Genomic DNA, 13066 nt, shown 5'->3' with positions numbered 1-13066 from the left:
CCATAACATATATACACAGCATTTCCTTCAAATTAATTCCCTTCCTTCTACCAGTGCGGATAAAGTGATTGGAATCAACTCGTACTGTTCTTGTCGCATTTGCAATTACTTCATCAGCGTTTGTGAATCTCCGTCCCTTCAGATGAGTTTTCAGCTGCGGAAAGACAAAGAATTCAGGTGGTGACAGATCTGCTATCTCATCAGTTCTCTTTCTTAGATTACACCTCACAACAATGCATACATGCTCAATGCTTGTTACATTTGTTGCAGTTGGTGGGCAGCTGCTCCACGAGTCACCTTTGATGCTGTCATGCCTTTTACTGAAACGTTTATGCCAGGTATAAACCTGGATTTGTTTCACTGCTGCTTCACCACAAGCTTCTTTGAGCATTCTTAATGTCTCTGAAGGAGATTTGTGTAACAAAACTGCATGTTTGAGTATTGTTCTGTAGTCAACATTATCAAATATGACGAACGAACATTCATAAACAACAAAAATCGAACAAATGGCCATGCGGTTAGGATCGTGCAGCTGTGAGCTTCGGGAGGCAGTGGGTTCGAACTCCATTGTCAGCAGCCCCGAAGATAGTTTCCCGTGGTTGCCCCATTTTCGCAGCAGGCAAATCCTGGGGCTGTACCGTATTTAAGGCCACGGCCACTTCTTTCCCATTCCTAGCCCTTTACTATCCCACAGTCTCCATAAGACCTATCTGTGTCGGTGCGATGTAAAGCAATTGTAACAAACAACAAAAACTGGTTGTCATGCAAAGGCAACAATCATTACAATTAGGAACATTCTGTAGAAGTTACATCATGAATGTTACCAACACATATAAAAAAATATCCTTACTATTGTATACATTCAAAAGAAAATATAATATTCTGGGGACTTCTTGAGGCAGGTGTTCTCTGTAATATGGCTAAATTTCTTCTTCGTACTATAGGTAAATAACTGAAAGACAAAGATTTCAACATTATTGAGAGGGTTTGCAAAGTACCAGTAGAAGATGGCATTCCAGCTTTTGCTGGGTTGGGACATTTATGGCACTTCTCCACCTTCCTGTATTTTGTCCCAGTCCAGGTTTCTTCTTTGTGCATTCCTCTTTATTGAATCAATCCACCATGTTCTAGGTCTCCCTCTTGCTCTTTTTCCCTTGAACTTCATCTCCATCATCTGTTTTAGTGTTATTTCCTCCTCCATCCCCTTTACATGCCCAAACCATCTAAGTTTACTCCTATCAATTCTCTCATTGAGGCTTTCCATTTCCAACCTCCTTTCACACATTGTTTCTCAATCTGTCTTTCCTGTCATAATTCTTAGGTATTTCATTTTGCTGGCTTGAATTCTACTCTCCTCCCTAATTGTCATTGTCCAGAACTTAGCCGCGTAAGTTAACATGGGTGTATAATACATTTTGTACATTATCTCTTTGCACTGCCTTGACACTTCCTTATTCCAGACAAGGTTTCTTACACTCTGGTACAATGCATTACACTGTTGCACCCTGTTGTTAATTTCCATGTCCAGCCTTTTATTCCACATTAATTCACTCCCTAGGTATTACAAACTGCAACAATTTCAAGGTTTTGACCACCAATTTTCTTTCTCCTCTTGATATAACCATGGTCTTGCTTTTCTCTGCGCAGATTTTCATACCATACTTTTCAATTTTCTTGTTCAGTGCATCAAGTTGTTCATGAACTTCTTTCCTGTTTGTTTTCCAGACCACAACATCATCTACAAATTGTAATAACTTCATCTCCCTATTCCCTTATGCTTTCTTTGTCTCCTTTTCAATTTCTTCCATAACCATTAGAACAAAAAAGAGGCAGCAGCACACTCCCGTCTTAGTCCAGTTTCATTTTGAAACCATTCCATCTTTCCAATTGGAATCTGGACACTGCCGACACAGCTATTGTACATTGCTTGCACCATTTCTACAGTTTGTGTACTCAGTCTCTTTTTTACAATGGTTTCCCACACCTTCTGCCTGGGAACACTATCGTATGCCTTTGTTAGATCTATGAATGTCATGACCAAATCCTTTTCCATTAACTGCCTCATGCTGAAGATTGGGTCCACTGTAGTCTTTCACTTCTAAAGCCATACTGTTTCTCTTGCAACTCTACTTCCACCTTTCTTCTCATTTTCCTCTCTAATATTCTTTCCAGTGTTTTTCCCACTTGTGATAAAGAGTGTGATTCCTCTATAGTCATCACATACATTTTTGTTCTCCATTTTAAAGACTGGTATTATTATTCCCTCAAACTTTGGAGCTGTAGAATATTTGTTTATGTTATTTGTGGGTGGGTTCAACTGCTATGCCTAATATTTTGAATAATTTTTCCACTTTTTGACGAACAAACACACAAAATGAAACCAAAACGTCAATGAAAGTAGCTTTCTGTACCTATATTTCATAATAGTGGACTAGGAGTACCGAGCCGGTTGGCCGCGCCACAGCTATGGAGCCAAGCTCTACATTCAGAAGACACATGGATTTGAACCCCACCGTCGGCAGTCCTGAGAATGGTTTTCTGTTTTTTCCCATTTTCACTTTCAGGCTTGAGCAGTTCCTATTCATATGCCACAGCTATTTCCTTCCACTTACTTATCCAGTTTCATTCACTATAATTCATTTTATCTTCATTAGCTCTTTAACTGAAGTTAGTGTCACAAAGGTCATCTGGCTGTAAACACATGCCATATAACTTCATCTCATCTAATCCTTGACGCTGTATTCAGAAACGGTACTGAGGGGTAGACATACAGTGAACTAATGTGTACTTAAATTGAATCCCTGTCAGATTATATCATGGAGTGTCCCTTGTGCTGTTCTTCCTGTGCAAAAATTATGTGACGAAATTTATTTTGTCTTCAAAGCATTTCAAAGTTGTATTTTCACTCTTAAACAAGATACGTGGTTCATTTAAGTATTTTTTCAGAGGTTTAGTACATTTTCCAAGATTTGGTATGCATTTTTCAATTTCTTTGCCACCTATGGCCATGAATTATCACCATCTGCGAGGGTTAATCTCACTTGGTCCGTTCATAGATGTGTACAAAGAACATTATTCTAATTATAATACACACAACTCTCAATTAAACAGAATAATGTAGGATTCAGGCTTCCTCCATAAGTAAAATCGTGGTTAACCTGCAAACAGTTAAAAACAGAACAGGCGTACTGAAAGTACAGTTAAAATGACAATAAATGATACAACTGTATTGTTTTTATTAACTTATCCAATACGTTGAACTCAAGTAGCACTTAGCACAATTAATAAATGGAAAAATAAACAGCACTTTTCGTTGAAACTAATAAGGCAAAGAAAAATATTCAGACTACCTAACTTTACTGTTTCTGAAAATAATCATAGTTTTCTGCTTTTGTGCCGAGAAACACTTTTTCTTTATTTTGCTTCTCAGGTTTCTTAAAACAAGTTTTTAAGTGATGAGAGCAACATCCTGGCCCTCGGTGTACTCGAGCAATGACTCGACATTTGCCAAGGCAGCTCCATGGCTTGTGCAGTGCGAGCAGCTGTTTCCCCCTCCTCATCACTTTCACATCATATTCCCTCCTTGTCCTTTATTTTGTTAACAATCTGTTCGTCTGTCAGCTCTTTGTAGCCTTAGTCGTTCTGGTAACAATTGAACCACTGACGAATATTGTCTTCGTCAACTTCCTCTCCACCTGGGACAGTTTTTATGGCTTCAGTCACTGTACTAACTGTATCGGCTTCATCAAATCTGAGAAATTCATTGCCTTCAAAAATATCTGGGATGATTTTTTTCCAAGACCGCACAATTGTCAATGGTTTTTTTTTTTTTTCCTCAGGCCGAATGAGTCTCATAAATAGCGTAGAGAATTGTAAATTCTTTCCAAAAATTTTTGAGATCATTGCCCTCTTCAACCTTCTTTTGAAGAAGAGATGACTGATCATTTCTTTTAAGTAAAGATATTATGCCCTGGGCCATAGGCTGGATTATTGCAGTGACATTGGGAGGCAAAATTTTGCATAAACGTTGCCATCTGCTGATTTTAAAACAGTTTGATTTGGGTGCGAGGGCGCATCATCTATCAAAAGAACGGCCTTTTCTGAGAGTCCATTTGACTTTAAATATTTACAAACTTTGGGGACGAAGTTATTGTCAAACACAGTTTAAAACTATCACTGTTCATCCAAGCAGACTTTTGATTCTGTATCAGAAATGATAGCTCTGAAAGAAGTTAAATCAGAGTTAACAGAGCCAGGGTTAATGCAGGAAAACTCTCTTGAGGTAATGTACATAATTTGATAAGCGATCACCAGGTAATGAAAATTGTTAGAAAATGGCTTGACAAATATCAGTGTTTGACCCTTCATTTCAGTGCTCATGATTGATACAGTAGTACTATGGACTGTTTACTTACCTAGTATTCACTTTTCCTTCAAGTTGTTCCACTATCTTGTATTATGAATTGTGCAGCAGTTAGGATTGCTCCAAATACCTCAACTCTATATAATTGGGGAGCTGGTATAATTCCTACTAACATTTTTGATTTTGTAAATAATTTTGAGCACAAAGTAGCTATAAGATACATTCATTTTTACTGTCACAGGATATTTTACTAGTTGCTTCCAAATGAAACGACTTTCTAATCTTATTGATTATATTACTGATTTCTAGATAATACAGTTATTTGTAGATACAAGCTGCAGGTGATATGCTTGCTTACTGTGAGTGTTCACTTATACACTACACACATTGTATCCATCTCATGGCAAGTGAAAAACATTCTTATTCTTCCTAATGTGGTCTATGGTGTTACTAGTCCATTGTGACTTATAATATTACATAAACTTGCAGTGAATAAATAAGCCCTTAAGTGGTGATCTTGCCTTTCTGTTTCATGCTTCATAAGGGATAGTGTTTGTGAATAGGCCTTGTAAATTCACCGTTACACACCTGAACATTTGTTACATGAATGAATTCATCACTACCAGGATACACGTTTGATCACTGCCATCGTCCACTTCATAGCAGGTGTGTCGTCTTCTTTCAGTATGACTGTGTTGCTATGGGGTATCTCTTTGCATATTTATAGAGATATTCATTTGATGACCTCTTCCAGGAGTTCTGGGTTAGTGGGCAAGGTTGTGATGGGAGAAGAGGTATAGTCATGATCTGGGAGTGTAGTAATTGGCTGTCCTATAAGGAAATGGGATGTGGTTTGATAAGAAATGTCAAAAGGGTCATCATTTAGCTTTGGTGAGAGGATGTATGTGTTGTAAGAGTGGTCCATTCTTTGTTGGTGAAGCAATAAGAATCCATCACTCGTCTGAGGTGATGTATCAGACTCTTGACAGCTGCCCCTCAGATTCCACCAAAGTGTGGTGCTGCAGGAAGGATGAATTGCCATGTCAGTCCCATGCCTGCAGTTGTGTGAAGAGCTGGATTTCTGAGGGTTGTTTTGCAGAAAGGCAACTCCCATAAAATGGCGGCAGGTCGACATGTAGTGTTCCAAGGGCTCCGTATTTTCTTGTTGTTTATAGTGGTTAAACGTGTCACGTGTGGAAATAACAAAGTGATCTTTAATGGTGTGGTGTTCAGTGAGTGTCCTAGCGGTTCAATCCTCCATGAGAACTTGCTAATTGTGAAAAATTGTAAAATATCGTGCTTAACATGGTGCGCCAGTGAAAATGTGTACGTGACTGCTGGTACTGGCAGTGCGCTTCAAGCGAGGCGCAGGGTTGCCAGACCACCCTCTTCTACATTTCACCTCATTCTCCTTACCATAGCTGCGTGTGGAGATGTAGAAACAAATCCAGGACCTCCGAACAGAAATGTAACATAGAATGTCATATTTGCTGTTCTAAGGGCAGCATCAATTAGCTGTACGTGAAGTGTGTGTCGTGTGAAATGTCGACGCATAAGACCTGCGCAAAAATCTCTCCATATGATTACTATAAAATTAAACGTGGCCTTTCGTCTTGGCAGTGCTGGAAGTGTTGTCTCCCGGTACCATCGGACTTGTTCTTCGAAGTTCCAGACAAAGTAAATTATGTAAATAACTCTGTAAATAGTAATGACTCAGTTACCAGTGTACAGGGCTCCCGAAACATCACCATTCTCTCATTCAATGCCTGTAGTATAATGGGTTATAGGAGACAGCAGGAGATAAGAACATCACTGGCAAGTATTGAACCATCAATCGTAAGTGTCTGTGAAACGTGGTTGAGCAGTGCTACTTCTGACGGTGAAGTATTTCCACAACCATACTTGTTATTCAGGAAGGATAGAACCTGGACATCTGGAGGGGGTGTTCTCCTGGCTATACGACCAGAGTTACAACCAATCCGACTTGGATACTTGGAAACTGACAGTGAAGCTCTATGGGTGGAGGCGACATGTAGGGGCAACAAATTCTTGACAGGTAGCATATATCGGGCTCCGAAATCCAAGCCCTGTATAAATGAAGGATTACTGGAATCTCTAAGACGAATGCAACTCATTCAGCACAAGTACAATGCCGTCTACCTCACAGGCGACTTTAATCTGGACATAATATGGACCGGTGATTCCGCTCCCATCCCTGGAAATCCATTGGCAGACACATTCCTAACCGCGTTCTACGATCTCTTTCTAGAACAGCTTGTTTTAGAAGCAACACGTATCATCAAAACATCCCGCTCTATATTAGATCTATTTCTCATCAATAATCCCTCCTCAGTATCTCGAGTTGAAGTCATACCCGGCTTCAGTGATCACCACGCCATTCAAGCGACTCTAGCTACCCTAGATTGCAGAAAACCTGTCAAAAACAAATCCAGGCCTCAATATAACTTCAGGAAAGCTGACTGGAAATCCCTCTCCACCTTACTACTGAATCACCTACCCACTCCAACCTCCTTATCAACCTGTGACGTAGACTCTTTGTGGCTCGCCTGGAAAAATACCTTTTTCTGGTGCGTTGACCAAACTGTACCGAAATGCACTTTAAAAAGAGAGAAGAAAGCCCCGTGGATTAAGAAAGAACTTTTGAAGTTAATAAGGAAACGGAACAATCTATACAAAAAGTGGAAACGGTACCAAACGGAACAAGCGTGGGAAAAGTACAAATCCGCACGCAAAGACACTAAGAATAGGATCAAGGAGGCTTACGATCAGTACATTCACAAGGCTTGCTCAGATACCAAAGAGCTGTGGAAGCTGTTAAAAAGGAACAGTGGCAGCGCTGCACCAAGCTCCTTTCAAGCTAACGGGAAATCCATCTCCACACCCGCAGACATTGCCTCAGCCTTCAGTGACAAATTTAAAGAGAATTTCTCCCAGGCACAATCAGCTGGGGACATGTATATAACCAACACACCCGTACCACCCCTCCCTCTCACCAGCCTCTACTTCTCGGAACTTGAGGTACTAGCAAGTTTGAAAAGGATTCGACCCCATGCAGGGAGCGGCCCTGATGAAATACCCAGCCGTATACTCCGCGACTGCGCTGAGTCACTGGCACCATCTCTCTGCGAACTATTTAACCTGTCGCTTCACTGTGGATCACTACCCGAAGATTGGAAGTGTGCTGATGTAGTTCCAATTTTCAAGAAAGGGGACCAAGCACTCATTGACAACTATCGGCCAGTGTCTCTCACATCCCACGTATGTAAATGTATGGAACGACTGGTAGCCTCTAATATACGGGAATACTTCCGGGAAGGTAATCTGCTAAGTGAAAGCCAGCACGGTTTTCTTCCAGGAAGATCCTGTAATACTTTATTAACAAAGGTTACTGATGAGTGGCAGTTCTCTCTGGAGAAATCTAAAATTGTTCAGGTTGACTGCGTGGCTTCGGACTGGGCTAAAGCTTTCGATCAAATCCCTCATGAACGACTTTTGTTAAAATTAAGACAGATGAATGTTAGGGGAAGTGTACTGGCATGGTTGCGGTCATTTCTCGAGGGTCGAACACAACGTGTTGTGTTTGATGGAGTTCGATCATCGACCGTTAAAGTACCCTCAGGAGTATGTCAAGGCACCGTCCTCGGACCTTTATTATTTAATGCATTTGTCTCTGATATACCTAAATGTGTGACCTCAACCATAGCTCAGTATGCTGATGACACAGTCATGTACAGGGATATACAATGTGCAGAGGATTGTCTGAGGTTACAGTCGGACTTGGACACTATAGCGGTGTGGTGTTACGTCAACGGTCTCAGCATTAATGCTGGCAAATGTAAATACATTAGGTTAAGTAGGTCTCGACACCCAGTAGAATGTACACTGACTGACAGAGCAAATGCAACACCAAGAAGGAGTGGTTCGAAAGGGATGAAAGTTGGGGAAAAACAGAGACGGCACGGACGAATAATTGATGTTTATTTCAAACCGATATGCAGGTTACACAATGCGCACGGCATCGACTCAGTAGGATGTAGGACCACCGCGAGCGGCGATGCCGGCAGAAACACGTCGAGGTACAGAGTCAATAAGAGTGCGGATGGTGTCCTGAGGGATGGTTCTCCATTCTCTGTCAACCATTTGCCACAGAAGGTCGTCCGTACGAGGCTGGGGCAGAGTTTGCAAACGGCGTCCAATGAGATCCCACACGTGTTCGATTGGTGAGAGATCCGGAGAGTACGCTGGCCACGGAAGCATCTGTACACCTCGTAGAGCCTGTTGGGAGATGCGAGCAGTGTGTGGGCGGGCATTATCCTGCTGAAACAGAGCATTGGGCAGCCCCTGAAGGTACGGGAGTGCCACCGGCCGCAGCACATGCTGCACGTAGCGGTGGGCATTTAACGTGCCTTGAATACGCACTAGAGGTGACGTGGAATCATACGCAATAGCGCCCCAAACCATGATGCCGCGTTGTCTAGCGGTAGGTAATAATAATAATAACTTAAATGTTTCCACCTTTTCAATACAATATATTCACAAATTTACAAAATTATACGGTACTAGTTTCGACCCATCTAGGGGTCATCATCAGCCGTATTGAAGCCTAGATGGGTCGAAACTAGTACCGTATAATTTTGTAAATTTGTGAATATATTGTATTGAAAAGGTGGAAACATTTAAGTTATTATTATTATTATATATTGTTCAATACGGACCAAAAACATGAAATTCATAACCGTCTAGCGGTAGGACGCTCCACAGTTACTGCCGGATTTGACCTTTCTCCACGCCGACGCCACACTCGTCTGCGGTGACTATCACTGACAGAACAGAAGCGTGACTCATCGGAGAACACGACGTTCCGCCATCCCCTCATCCAAGTCGCTCTAGCCCGGCACCATGCCAGGCGTGCACGTCTATGCTGTGGAGTCAATGGTAGTCTTCTGAGCGGACGCCGGGAGTGCAGGCCTCCTTCAACCAATCGACGGGAAATTGTTCTGGTCGATATTGGAACAGCCAGGGTGTCTTGCACATGCTGAAGAATGGCAGTTGACGTGGCGTGCGGGGCTGCCACCGCTTGGCGGCGGATGTGCCGATCCTCGCGTGCTGACGTCACTCGGGCTGCGCCTGGACCCCTCGCACGTGCCACATGTCCCTGCGCCAACCATCTTCGCCACAGGCGCTGCACTGTGGACACATCCCTATGGGTATCGGCTGCGATTTGACGAAGCGACCAACCTGCCCTTCTCAGCCCAATCACCATACCCCTCGTAAAGTCGTCTGTCTGCTGGAAATGCCTCCGTTGACGGCGGCCTGGCATTCTTAGCTATACACGTGTCCTGTGGCACACAACAACACGTTCTACAATGACTGTCGGCTGAGAAATCACGGTACGAAGTGGGCCATTCGCCAACGCCGTGTCCCATTTATCGTTCGCTAAGTGCGCAGCACAGCAGCGCATTTCACATCATGAGCATACCTCAGTGACGTCAGTCTACCCTGCAATTGGCATAAAGTTCTGACCACTCCTTCTTGGTGTTGCATTTGCTCTCTCAGTCAGTGTATATATAACATTAATAATGTACATATTGAGCGAGTTAAAACTATGCATTTGTTAGGAATAACCATTTCTGAACAACTAAAATGGAACGCACAAACAGAGGAAGTGAGATGCAAAGCTGCCAGGGTGCTCGGTTTTATGCACAGAAGCCTCTGTGGGTGCAAGTCGAATGCTATACGGACGGCTTACCTGACACTAGTGAGACCTATACTAACATATGGTCTACCTGCTTGGCACCCTACCACTGCAGCTAACCTTCACAAACTAGAAGGAATCCAACGTCGCGCTGAACGACTAGTTAACAAGAACAGCTGCCCGTCCGTCTTCCCTCCCGTCAATCGTCTCCTTGTGTAAACAAAGCGACATCACCTTCTTACACAAGTCTCTCACAGGGGCCATTCACCTTTCACCATTCCCTCGGCTCTCCTTATCTTACAGCTCCGTCCGTAGAGGCAAAGGGGTGTGTCTTATACCCCCCTTTGCGCGAACTGAGTCCTACAAACTAGGTTTCTTTGTTCGTTCAGCGCAGCTTTGGAACGATCTACCCGCCAACATTAAATGTAGAAATGTAAATATAGTTAAATGTTATGTTAGAAAGCACATACGGTGAGAAAATGCATGTGAATATGTGGAAGAATGAATGAGGGAGTGAAAGGTTGTATAAATGAGAAATATGTATATATTAGGCTATACTTTGTTACTTTACCTGTAAATAGTGTATATGACTGTTTTGCTTTAGGAATTAGGTAATTATTTCAAAGGTCAGGGGGCACTACGTGTAGGGGGCTTGTCCTTTTCCCCTGACCTTCCATAGATGCTGTAAAGGTTTATGGTAAATAAATAATGAATGAATGAATGAATGAATGAAAATTTTGGCCTCTGTACCTTTGAAAGAGTGAGGTTTTTTTGCTTTTCCAATGATGAGTAAAGGTAATTTATGAGTGCCCTTGCGTTCGCGCAGGTAATAATCGTCATCCTTTCTTTAGATGCTTTATAGCCTGGTGCAAAACGCTTCTATTTTATTTATTTATTTATTTATTTATTTTCTGCCTTTGTATGTGGTGAATTTAGGGCTCACGGCCCTCTCTTACACGTAACCACAACATACAGTACATAGTCATTTAACTTGGAAAAGTAACATTAACAGTCTCTAGGAACTACCTAACTGAATGGAGTAATATTATAATATTCAATAATAATATAATATAATATTATAATAATATAATATTATAATAATATATAATATTAATATATTAATATTAATATATAATATTAATGATTAATATTATCTAGCCTATCTACATCACCTAACAATAGCTCTAAATCATACTTGCACTCATACACACTAACATTCATACAAGCTGATCACATATTTTAAGAGGAAATCTCAACAAGACCATTTGAATGAGACTATTGAAGTAACAGGGAGTGTGTTCCATAGCCTTGCCCCAGACAATAGGAAAGAGTGGCTGTATACAGTTGAGTGATTAACTGGTATCATAAGGGTAGAAGTCGATCTGTATTATGTCCATGGATAGATGAGAGGAAGTTAAAATATGAGGACAGGTATTCAGGTGTAGATTCGTTCAGAAGTCGAAAAATTAGTGTCGCAGTACGTAAATTTCTTAGTTGATCGATTTTCAGCCAAATTAGCTTCACATAATAAGGGGAAATGTGTGTCCTAAAGTTCAAAGAATATATAAATCATATGCAAGAGTTCATTGCCCTTTGAAGTTTCATAGTTTGTTCTGCAGTTGCATTGGTTAATACGGCATCACAGGAATAAATTGTTTCATTTTTGGAGGGTGAAGAGATGCATATACCTTTCTGCAGAAACTTGTTATGGGGTCACTTTAGTTTAATGTGTCATTCATGACAACGGCTAAGTTTTTTACAGGCTTCTGAAAAGGTATAGCTTCACCACAGAGCATGAAATTAGGCTGTTGTGTGATGTTTAGTGTATTTAAAAGCCTAGACTGTCCTATTATGATTGCTTGCATTTTCTTCGGGTTAATTAATAGGCAGTTCTCTTTAGCATACGAGCTAATTGAATTTAAAGTTGAGTTCATATGGTGGATTGCTTTGTCAATGTCAGGGACTTTAAAGTGTGAGTACATCTGAAGATCGTCAGCATAAAGATGATAGTTGCAGTTATTCAGATGAGAAGAAAAGTCATTAATATAGATTAAGAATGAAAGAGGTCCAAGACTGGACCCTTGGGGAATGCCAGATAGCTTAGTCCTCCATTCTGTAGTCTTCATATTTGATACAACTCGCTGTTGTCAATTTTTGAGGTATGAGCCCAAGAGCTGAATAGCAGAATAAGCCATGTGAAGTTTTTGTAACTTAGCTAACAATATGTCTATATTTACAGTGTCAAACACACCTCTGAAGTCTAGAAGGATAAGTATAGTCAGTTTTCGTTCCTCCATAGCCCGTCTAATGTCATCCGTGATTTTCATTAGTGTTGTTGCAGTACTGTGTCCTTTCTTAAAACCAGACTGTAAGGGATCAAGTACAGAATGTTTTTCCAAGTATTTAACTATTTGTTTATGCATTATCTTCTCCAGAACCTTAGAAAGTGCTGTGAGGATGCAGACAGGTCGGTAGTCAGACGTATTGTATTTGAAAGCAAGAGTACAGGTTGGTAGACATTTCTAGTACAGGTCAGACTCACCTGAATTGTGAATTTGTTCTGGGACCAAACCTCATCCAGAACAAATTTTTCAAAATCTGAATTGAACTGTTGAGCAACTTCTGTATTTCCACTTAACAAATACTTTTACACTGACAGCATGGATACCATGTCCCTGTTTAAGGCATGTAAACCATCCAGATAACACATCAAAATCACCCTCCATCCCAAGAGCTTTGAAGAAAACTTCGTTTTAGTCATACAGATCGGTCCCGATACTGAAGTTTCTTGAGCTCGCTGCTGTGAAAACCATTCTAACATACACTGGTCAAGCTCCTCAAACATAGATTTTTTTCATAGTTTTTCAGTTTGCCATACCACTGTTTGCATCAGACGAACAAGCAAATAATAGAAGTTTGTCTTTGTTGCGTAAAATATCCCGTATGGTAGAATCACCAATGTTATATTGGACACACACCTGTTTAAT

General features: G+C 41.2%; 1 protein-coding gene across 1 annotated transcript in view; it reads left to right on the top strand.

Annotated features, from left to right (window-relative positions):
* The window catches only part of LOC136873807 (uncharacterized), a 66019-nt gene that overhangs the window by 51308 nt on the left and 1645 nt on the right, over positions 1 to 13066 (top strand). The window lies entirely within an intron of this gene.

The sequence above is a fragment of the Anabrus simplex genome, chromosome 5 (assembly GCF_040414725.1).
Source record: "Anabrus simplex isolate iqAnaSimp1 chromosome 5, ASM4041472v1, whole genome shotgun sequence".
NCBI lineage: Eukaryota > Metazoa > Arthropoda > Insecta > Orthoptera > Tettigoniidae > Anabrus > Anabrus simplex.
This window is presented reverse-complemented; position numbering and strand designations above follow the sequence as displayed.